The sequence below is a fragment of the Xenopus laevis genome, chromosome 4L (genome assembly GCF_017654675.1).
Source record: "Xenopus laevis strain J_2021 chromosome 4L, Xenopus_laevis_v10.1, whole genome shotgun sequence".
NCBI lineage: Eukaryota > Metazoa > Chordata > Amphibia > Anura > Pipidae > Xenopus > Xenopus laevis.
Genome location: NC_054377.1, coordinates 66,105,987 through 66,118,033, shown reverse-complemented (window position 1 = coordinate 66,118,033; position 12,047 = coordinate 66,105,987).

Genomic DNA, 12,047 nt, shown 5'->3' with positions numbered 1-12,047 from the left:
TTTATTCAGTAGCTTTCCAACTTACAATTTCAGCAATCTGGTTGCTAGGGTACAAATTACCCTAGCAACTGTGCATTGATTTGAATAAGAGACTGGAATATAATGGCGAGGGCCTGAACAGATAGATGAGTAATAAAAAGTAGCAATAAATATAACTTGTAGCCTTACAGAGCATTTGTTTTTAGATGGGGTCCGTGACCCCCATTTGAAAGATCGAAAGTGTCAGAAGTTGGCGGGAAATAATTCAAGAAGTGTAAAAAATAAATAATTAAGACCAACTTAAAAATTGTTTAGAATTGCCATTCCATGACATACTAAAAGTTTAAAGGTGAATCACCCATTTAATATATAAATGCATGTCTGATAGTGCTTGTCTTACTAGTTGCCCCTTTCCGCTGTTTTTTTCATGAAGCCAAGGAATCCAAACAACGAACAATGAGGAACTCCATTCTTTAAATAGCACTCATGAAATTTACAGATAGTATTAAAGGCCTCATTGTCTCCTTTGGGGGGGGGGAAGGGTGTTGGTAGATAAATGTTTAAAAATGCACTGACTATCTCCATATAACTGCCATCTCATAGCATTTCAGCTCTTAGTAAATCTTGCCTTGTGTCAATATATTGATCCCTTTGAGTGTGTTTGATTATTTGATTATCTCAGTATGTTGACTGCCATGAATCTCTGTGATGTGAGTATGTGAGTAAGTTGACCTGGGTGGGTGTCTTAAATTGCATATCTGTGTTTTAAAATGAATGCCAACTTGGTCAGACCTAGATATAAAATGGAATTTTTTGTGTTTGTGGATCTGGTGTGCTGACGTCCTTATAATAATGTAAGTTCTATATCTGCATTGCTGCTGTATTGTGAGACTGAAGACCACTCATTTCAGCCCTTGTAGTCACAACTTATTTCATTCAATATTCATGTTTTTCCTATTTTCCTATTTATCAACATCACTATTTAATCCATCGTGATGGAACCGCACAATTTGACTACAGTTAAGTAACCCTTTCTATAAGCCATAAAACCACCTTTCCTTTAGCTGTGGTGTGGCTCAACTACAGACAATAGAGGACAACAGGCTTCACCATTAGTAGTACTACACTTAGATGTTGTTGTATGAAGATTAACACTGTAACTGTAAACTCTGTATAGTACAGAACATTGTGAGGTCTGCACAGCGGTGGAATAATCGTAGTATGAAAATGTTCACAGGGACTTTGGGAATTATTTTGAACTGAAAATATATTCCAGAGCTACAGAGAAAGCTCATACCAGCTAAATAAATTGTGTGTATGTAATGAGGAACTCTATGCTTTAAATAGCACTAATGAAATTTACAGATAGTATAAATAGCCTCATGGTCTATTTTTGGCGGGAAGGGTGTTGGTAGAGAAATGTTTTGACCTGGGTGGGTATATCCCCCAATTACTATCACACCTCTTGCTGTGATACTCTCCTATTTCATGGCCAGCTCTTGTCAATATTTCTGCCTCTCCAAAAATTAATTTCTATGAAATCTGCTCCTATCATTTCCACTTGTTCCTTACCTTGTTGTGACTGTAAGATGACTGTCTCTTCTTTTTCTCTCAATATGGCATATAACAATGACAGACAACAATAAGGGATACCATTAAAGTCTGACCTGTTGGAGGCCATCTGAGCAAGGCATGGAGAAATGAGGTAGGAAAGATCAGCTTAGAGAGATAACATTAGATGTAACTACTTATGTGTACAGAGAAATCAACATTTCCCTTTATAGAACAGGAAGATAATTAGAACCCAGGTAAGAATCCAACGCGTGAGGTGCATTTGTGTTACAGAAAAACACAATTTCTATAACTGTTTGCTACTTAAAGGGGTTGTTCACCTTCCAACACTTTTTCAGTTCAGTTGGTTTCAGATAGTCCACCAGAAATAAAGACTTTTTCCAAATACTTTCTATTTTCTATGTGTGACCGTTATTTTAAGATTGCAGAATAAAGTCTAATTTTTCACCTTCTAAAGCAGCTCTGGAGGGGGGGGGTTACAGACCCTCTAAATTGATACATTTAGTTGATACATTTCTTATCTTTGTCCCTGCTGAGCAGAATCTCTGGGTTTCATTACAGGCAGCTGTTAGAATTGATACAATAGTTGCTAATACTCCAGAGATGCTGTTGAGAAATGTATCAACTAAATGTTGCAAAATTGTAACAGTTTAATCAGCACCTGAATTACTGAGCTGCCAGATTGAATCACCAGAGACAGGGACATTAGACTTTAAACTTAGATTTTGAAAAACCTGTACAAAAAATAAATGATGGAAATGAATTGAAAAACGTCTTTATTTCTAGTGAACTATCTGAAGAAAACTGAACTGAAAATAGTGTTTGGAAGGTGAACAACCCCTTTAAGTGCAATAATATTCAACAGAAAAATGAGTAGATGACAATAGGGTTAGATGGAGGGTGTATTAAATAAGTGGATAGATCATTTGTATAGGAGAGAAAAGTGGAAATCCATAACAGACATAACAGACAACAGATGAAGATCTATAATTAACCCTCTTCTGGGATATTACAAAGTAGTGAGATAAATCCCTTTAGACTAATGGTTTACAGAAAGAAATTTTGGGGCTGTTTGTCTATCATTTAACTCATACATAGTCATCACCCCCCAAATGTGCTCAAGTTAATCCATAGATTGGGTCAAGCACATTCTTCTTGTTAATAAAGGCAATGAATGACTCAGGTCAGGCCCGGACTGGCAATCTGTGGGCAAATGCCAGAAGGGCTGCTGTATGGTTCCATAGAAAGTTACCATAGAGTGGGCTGGTTGGGGGCTGTTTGGGCTGGTAGGTGGCTGTTTGGGCCTCTGCGTACTTGGAATGGCATGGCCTATTTTGAATCCCAGTCCAGGCCTGACTCAGGTCCTGAAGCTGATCTTTTCTTCTGTGAGCCATGTTTGGAATTCGTATAATTAGAGCACATGGAAGATATAACATATAAGACCCCACTGATAAATGTTTTTCTGAAACTGTGAGAGTAGAATTATTCCACCGTTTCCTCCTTTTTTGCTTTTTTACATTTTTATTGGGTTTTCAGAATGCAAAAGCAAAAGCAAAACACTCGAAGGTAGAAACGAAATCACAGGAGGGTCACAGAGAATTTCCACAAGAACAACCAGAAATGAAAGGATTGCAAATGATATCTAAACCCTTTAATAATCGTGATGAATATTTCAGTAATGTCTTTGCTAGGGATGTAGCGAACTGTTCTGCTGCGAACTAGTTCGCGCGAACTTCGACCGTTCGCGTCCGCCGAATGTTCGCGAACGTTTGGGAACGTTTGCATTTTGAGTTTGCGTTCGATTCGAATACAAGTCATTCGACCATTCGACCATTCGAATTCCTTCGACCGCTAAAAATCGAACGATTTCCATTCGTTCGAACGATTGTAAGCATTCGATCGAATGAAAAGCATTCGATCGAATGGCTTCGATCGTTCGATTCGAATGAAAATCCTTCGATCGAATGATTAAAATCCTTCGATCGTTCGAATCGAGCGATTTTAGCGGGTGTTCGAAGTTCGCGAACTGTCCGCGAACGTTCGCATTTTTTGCCGGTGTTCGCGAACGGCGTTCGCGAACACCAAATCGGCAGTTCGCTACATCCCTAGTCTTTGCAACTGAAAACAAAAAATAAAGAGCTACAACAAACGTGCTGCCCGACTCATTCACTACATAAAACTGGTATTGTGAAAAAGATTCCAAAATATACACAGAACCACAGTGATACACCTGATATTATAGAGAGCACTGGAATAACTGAAGTTATAAGGGGTTGATGAGCCTCCCAACAAAATTATCTGGAAAGGAGGGACAGTGACGGGCCAGGTCTGTCAGTTGCCTCAGGCAACCCAGCTGGCAGTTGGCAACTTCTGTCCCCGCCACAGCTGTGCGCAATAGCGCGCAACCGAGGCCGCGCGTGCGTAATTGTGCGTAACCGTGCGCAACCGAGGACGCGCGCGTGTAATCGTGCGTAACCTTGCGCAATCGACGACGCTCGTGCGTAACTGTGCGTAACCGTGCGCAACCGAGGACGCGCATGCGCAAGGGCGCGCAGTCGAGGGCGAGTGAGTGGTTGTGCCGCGCTAGGGGTAGGCTGCATATAAGGTAAGTGCCCCCACAAGCTTTGGCACGTTCCTGTTGTGCCTGCCCCTAGTTCCAGCCCTGAGGAGAGATAGTTCCAGTCCCAGTCCCAGCAAGGTGGCCTGTGGGGCCCACGGTTTACAATTTCTTTTTCAGAAATTTGTCATGAGTGCCAGAAATAATCAATTTCAATTTTTCATCAATCATTATATTAGTTATACAAGCTTTCAATAAAGGGATTGAAAAGAAGGGTGTAAGGCAGAGCCAGGATTTGGCAATAAGTCATTTGGCTGCTGTGAATAAGGTAATCAGTTTACAAGAGTTATTATTAATATTAGGCAGCCATAAGTTAAAGAAGGCCTTCCAAGGGTCCTTCCACAAATGCATACCTCCCAACATTTTTTCCCGCACGTAGTGCAGCATTTTTTGGCCACGCCCCTTCTGTGGCCACACCCCCTAATTACCATGTTTGGTTTACAAAATTTGGCAGGTTATGAAAGGTTGAAAATATTTCTCCTTATCTAAACTGTGTTTTTGTGTCTCAAAATTGTTACAAAGTATCTTATTTGCACCTGTTAGCTGTTCTGGGCTCTCTGCTAAAAGCCAATTAAGTGAGAAACTTTGTTTCTTTTTCTGGCTGTTCAGTGCAGAGAAAAGAGGGGCTTTCCAGTACAAATGAGGGACTGCGGGTTGAGCTGTCAAAAGAGGGACTGTCCCTCCAAAAAAGGGACAGTTGGGAGGAATACACAAATGAACATGTGTAATGGATTATATTGGGCTTAATATACAGACAACCACCATTTGTGCGTGTGGCCCATAGTATCCTTCCTTCTGCAATTTCTAAAACTGAGAGCAGATTGGGAAGGAAACGTTACTTTACATCAGGATTTTTACTTTACAGGTTTTGATAAAAGATCAGTTGTTAGGTTATGTAGTGATGGGCAAAACCAGTGTGAATAACTTGTCTAGTGCAGTTTTTCTCTATACTGAATAGCAAATAATTTATAGTTTTGTACTGGAAAAATATTATATATATTATAGTGCCACTGGGCTTTTTACTACAACCTAAAATATTTGTTATAATTTCAAATTGTGGGGGAGGAGACTTTCATTAGTATTAAATGGTCAAAACAACTGATGACAGGTGGATTTTGACCAGAAAATGCCCATTTTTGAGTTGCATTAAAGCGAGTAACGGCTACTTGGCAAGTTTTAGAAGCTTCTCCACCGACTGAAAAATGGCAGCAGAGAATGTGTCCCTTCTGCCATGAGCCCTAGTGTTGCTGGTTAATTACTTTTTAGGTTTCCACAGAGTAAAGCAGGAAGATGTAGATTGTTGTTCTTTCAGTCTAAAAGAGACCTCTGCTCTTGGTCTTGATCTCTGTAATCTTGTCCTATGGGATGCTTTTCACTAGAAGATGTGATGAAAATACAAAAACATGGATAGTGCTGACTTTCTACTGTCTTTCTACAGGCGTCCTTGCACTTAACTCCGTCCATGAAGGTAATGAAGTGCATATTGCAATAGCTGACTTTATTCTATATGTCGTCTAATTTGATCTGGATTATCATCAAGTTTACTTGTAAGCATGGAACACTTCTCAGTTATGACCTGCATGGGTTAAATGCTGAGCAGTCACAGGACACCAAGAAGACCTGTGAGGCTTGTGATCCTCTGAAGATTTCGCACTGGAATAGTAGAAGCAATAAGAGGCAAAAACAGGCAATATGGGCTTCTTCTGAAGATGTGATAAGACCTTTAAAAGTGTTGTTATCCTTTGAGTTAACTCTTAGTAAGACGATAGAGATTGATATTTGGAGATAATTTGTAATTCATTTTAATTGTTTATCATTTGAAGTTTTTGAGTTATTAGGCATTTTTTTCAGTAGCTTTCCAGCTTGCAATTTCAGCAATCTGGTTGCTAGGGTCCAAATAACAGTTAATAACTTCTAGTGACTGCAATAATGAAGCTTAAGAAATGTTGTTTAAATATATTATTGTTTGATATGGGAAGTAAGATTACATAATTTGGCACCCTCAGTTACTAGTACGCCCTATAGATTTGTTTTTAAACTAAGGGATGTGTGTAATAAAATAGGCAATTTTAAATATCCTGCACTAATATTAGCACTTTGATTACATCAACATATTGGGAGCAAAACTATGCACATTATAATTAACTATTTATTGAATTTTTAATACTGCAGGCATTTTCATGTAAATTAAATTTTTAGCACATGTCACTTTAATGGTTTTTAAACAGGAACCATAGTTGCTGATGTCACTGTTGACTGACTGGTTCACCGAGGGTATATATATTTGATTAGTGAATTAGCGTGTTGCCTTGAGAAAGGTCCCAATAGGGACTGAAACGTTACGTTGGCTGTATGTGCACTTCTTAATATACCTGTTTTTTTAAAAAAAAATCCTGGAGTTGCTGGTCTTCATTGACATATATGAACTTTTTTGCCGTGCACCCGGGTAGAAAGATTGAAGCATATTTATATGGTTTAATTTGGTATATATACTGCTATATATATGGCAGCTTTACAGCTACAGTAGAGCTTTTATCATATTTAAATAGATATATTTGCTTTTCATGTGTATTATTGGGTTACTCTTAACCACAGCAATAACGTAATGTAGCTGTAATATCAGCAGACATTTCTAAGGTGCAATGTATTTTTTGGTGGGATCATTTGAGTAACAGTGCAATAATGAGATCAGTATAGGGGAACTCTTGCTGGACAATGAGCCCGCTTCTCAGGAATATGACAGGCCGTTTCAAAAGCCAGTCAATAATCCCTCTGCATTGCTCATTACACATGAATGAACAACATGAGTTTTTGGCAGGCAGGAAGCAATGAAGCAGCAGCATGGCCAGATGCTAGCAGCTATCACCTTGGCAGGTGTTTTGTTGTTTTTTAAATCTCCAGTCTCAAAAAAACAGAGGTTCCAGTCTGCAACTGAGCATTCCAACGCTCTGCTGTGCAATTCCATGAGCCTGATTATTAGATGTGTGCTACAAAGCTAGAGTTCCTGCTGCTGCTTGCCCTTCGCTGTACCTTCTTCAGATGGCTGAGAAGCTTTGAATACGTGGGGTTTGGTGTACAGCTCCCTGGCTGTTGCTGAATTACACTTCCTAGCATCTTGACAGCTATAAGTTACAGTTTAATAACAGCAGGCTGGCAGCAGTTTGAACCTTCTGATTTTAGCCCTTGCAGAACACAGAATGTATCATTATGTCCCTGTTGTATATTCTCTATTTCTGTGCAGCATGGAAAACTTTAGAAAAAGCTGAAGTGTTGTTTTGCATAGGGGAATTTCAGACCCCCAGTAGAACTTGAGCAGTACAATTATTTCCATGTAGTTGCCTGACATACCATTAGTACATATAATATTGTATGAAATATGTTGGTGCTCTAAAAATACAGGTTAGTAATAATAGGGATGCACCAAATCCACTATTTGGGATTCGGGCAAATACCAAACCGAATCTGAATCACATATGCAAATAAGGGGCAGGAAAGGAAAAAGTGTAAAAAAAATTATTCTTTTGCGACAATAAGTCAAGTGATTTCCCTACCCGCCCCTAATTTACATATGCAAATTCGGATTCGGTTCGGCCAGGCACAAGGATTCGGCTGAATCCGAATCCTGCTGAAAAAGGCCAAATCCTGGCCGGACCCCGAACCGAATCCTGGATTCGGTGTATCCCTAAACAATAATAATAATAATAAAATAATATGATGGTGTCATACAAATAAATCTATAAAAGCTTTAGGAATTCTGGGGGCAATAAAAATGCCATGGGGAGGTACCTCATTTACACTACACTACAGTACATTTGTAACATCTCTACACTGCCTAGATCTTCTGTCATTTGTACACTATTAAACCTGCACAGTAAGCGACTTTAATGTGATATTTGTTGGCCCTGAACTATCTGTTCTGGACATTTCCTTTTTGTACAGTGATATCATAGCTCATATGACCCATGACACCCACTTGTTTTCATTTCAGCTGTGCTTTATACATGCTTTTATTCCCTGTTACCAGTAATGGATGTTAATGATTCTCTCTCTCTCATTGTGCAATACTCAGGCTGGTTAATCAAGGCCCCTCATCTAATATCAACCAATCAGTGATTTGTTTTATTCAACCAGCTGCATTCAGGTAAAAAAAAAGCAACATTTGGATTTGTTCTGCTGGTGCAAATGTGCCCAGTGTTGGGAAATGAGCATATTTTCTCTTTCTAGACAGAATCTAGGTATAAATATTTCCATTGTATCCAGGAGTTGCCATAAATTGACTGTGACATGGATATTAAGTTCCTTTTTCTCTGTAATAATAAAACAGTACCCTGTACTTGATCCCAACTAAGATATAATTAATCCTTATTGGAGGTAAAATGTTTATATGATTTTCATGTATGAAGATCCAAATTACAGAAAGATCCACTATCTGGAAAACCCCAGGCCCGAACATTCTGGATAACAAGTCCCATACCTGTGTTAAGACCAGTTTTGTTTGATACTATATGGTAATGTTTTATTATGCATTTTATTATTGTGGTTCCAAAAACAACTGCAGCTTTGCACGGCCATTTGGTTAGTTTGTTTGGGGTAGGTGTATACATGAAGCTTGTGCTCACCAGTTCCATGACAAGCTGTCAGTATCACCCCCATGATCCCATTTGTTCCACCATGTACCATTACATAAGTCAAGCTAATTGCAGGCACCCAGATGAGAGGATTAATGAATCCAGTTGTATCAGATTTTTACTTTAAGAGCCAAACTGGTGCATGACTAGATACAGTTGAATAGGGAAGCAATGCTGAACTGGTGGAATCAATTTACGAGTACTGGACGTATATTTTCAGACTTATTTATATTTTATATATATATTTTCTATATTTATAACCCTCCTCATTTACCATGCAGTTCCTAAATGATAGAATATCTTATTAAAGAGCACCGAGCTCCAGCCAATATCGCTGCCAGGTTAAATTTAATGTTACTGCATCATAGGGGAAAAGCTGACTAAACCTTAATGTACTATAAGGCAGGGTATGGGGGTGGGATATTGAAGGAATCCTTGACTTTTCAACTCTCCATTACTCAAAGGGACTTTTTCGCTACATTTGTAATTACAAACAAAGCTGGATTTACAGCTCAGTGCCACAGAGTAGAGAGAGGGCTTTAGTCCCCTTTCAACTAAACATAACCTCTGCCTCTTTTCCTATTAAGCTAAAGCATTTCTCTGAACTGAAGCACATTACAGAGGTCCATTTATATTAAAACAATCCAAAAACTCTTGTATTTTAGAAATAGATACACTTTATGAGAGGACTACATAAGATTATAAACAAACCCGGGTTAAAAGGCAAATGGCATTAGCAATAAATAAAAGGAGGTCTGTACTTATAAATGTAATATTGTCATAGTTAGTCCTTGTAAGCATTTTGTCTTTGCTTCACAACACTCCATATACATAAAATAAATAAGCTTTCTGTTGCAATTTCATGTGAGGACAAAAGCTCACGACTGCACAAGTAACTGATAAAGTCAGGGGCATAACAACAGAAACACAGTAGACCCAATGGCTTCTGGAGGCCAAGTCTGGGAGTCAAAATAGGCCCTGGCATTCTAAGTACACAGAGACACATACAGCCCAACCCACTAAATAGTCTATATGGCATCTTACAGCAGCCTATGAGGAATTTGTCAGAAACCACAGGTTGCCAGTCTGGGCCTGATGGGGGCCCACGAGTATAGATGCCTCAAGAGGACGCCTTCTTACTGTGGCTCTTACCACATAGTACTTAAGTCTCCTTATATGAGCTCTGTGTACTGTGTATATTTATTGTATTTATTGTCTGACTTGTCCTCCCTGTGTGTACTTTTATATATTGTACTTTTATGTATTGTACATCACTGCGGCTGCTTAACAGCGCTTTATAAATAAAGTTATATGTACATACTTAGAGGCTACTAAATAGCCAATAACAGCCTTATTAGACACCCCAGGAACTTTTTTTCCATGGTTCTGTTGCTCCTCAATTTTTGCATTTGAATGTGGCTCACAGGTAATAAAAAAGGTTGGGGCCCCCTGGTCTAGAGTATAGGTTTGCAACATGCCTCTCACCAAAGGATGTACTTTTATTATAGCATAAGAGCAGCAACTCTGCTTTGTTACCATTAAGCATGCACTTTTGATAAAGATCTTGAAAAAATCTTCAACCTCCAACAACTTAAAAGATGAGTAACTAGACAGCACACAATGTGAGACACACCCATGCTTTTGTCAATTTTAAAGCACTGTTGGGATCAAGGAACAGACAACAAAGACTGATTGTTGCATATGTTTAGAATGGGATATGGTGAAGCAGAACTCTGACACTGACTAAGGGAGTGCTGGCATGAAATCAGAGATAATCAGCTAGGAGTATGGCTGCTCCAGTCATATGTTAACTTAAATAAGAATATACTTGATCCCTTTCCACCACCACCAAACAAAACATCAAGTGCTGTGATTTCTTGTAGAAGAATGGTGGTGTGTCCCTTAAAGAGTCTTCTAGATATTTGCATAATCTGTGCCATGCTGCACTAGCCATGCCATTTTTTTACTTCCTAGCTCTATGAAACTGCATTTTTGCACTGTAATATACATTTGATATAAGTTTATCAACCCCTTAACTTACAAGTACATTTCCTAAGTTTTCAAGATAACATTAAATTGCTCTCATCTGGATCTGAGCGTATCTTAGAATTTTCTCCCCATAGGCAAGGCTAGAAGACCTGAGTTTATCCTTAATCTTATAACCCAGCTGGGGCTTAGCACTGGGGCTTAGCACTGGGGCTTAGCACTAAAGAAATAGTTTTTTGAACATTATTTTTTACCCTTAATCAACACTGTACAAATTAACCAGTGCCAGCCAGAGAATTAATAGGGAGATCACCACATCTTTAACACTGTCCCCCCTGTAAATACAACAGGTCACAACCTCGAAAAACAAAAAAAATTGATTTTAGCACAAAGATCATGTTTATTGATTTACAATTTAGTCTGACACATTTTTAACAATTTTTACATTATATAGGCCCTCATTTTTCATCTTTACAACCATACATAGAAACTAGTGGTGTAACTACTACATTCAGATGTAAAAAGCGTTGGGGAGCAACACAACCATTAAAAAAATTTCCTGGGGTGTCAAATAAGGCTGTTATTGGCTATTTAGTAGCTTCTAAGTATAAATGTATAACTTTATTTATAAAGCGTTGTTAAGCAGCCGCAGTGACGTACAATACATAAAAGTACAATATATAAAAGTAAACACAGGGAGGACAAGTCAAACAATAAAATAAAAAATGTTTCTGGGTGGTGCAAATGAAGTGCTGTGATTGGCCATTCGGTAGCTCCTATGTGGACTGGCAGCCAACTGGAGGCTCTGTTTGGAAGTACAGCTGGTTTTATGCAACTAAAGTTTGCATTCAAATCAATAATTCAAAAATAAGAACCTGCTTTGCGGCCACTGGGAGCAACAACAAAGGGGTTGGTGAGGAACGTTGCTCACGAGCTACTGGTGAAACTGCATTAAGGTTTTAGTTTCACATGGAATTCCCTAGTATACTTCCAGCATGTATATCATTCAGAATATACAAGTCATGTGTGTCAGTGGTGTCCTGCTTATTGCTTTTTGCATGGGGCTCTTCAGACTATTATTTAGCAGTTCTTAGCTCTCCCGCCCATGCACCTACATCAGTTAACTATAGCTTCCAAAATCACTCATTACTATAGTAAATTGGAATGAATCCCTGAGGATTTTTGCACATGGCTGGAAATATGAATCTCAATGAGTTGCAGGAAATAGTTGATTGTAGGTGCCAAAAACACCATGTTTACTGTTA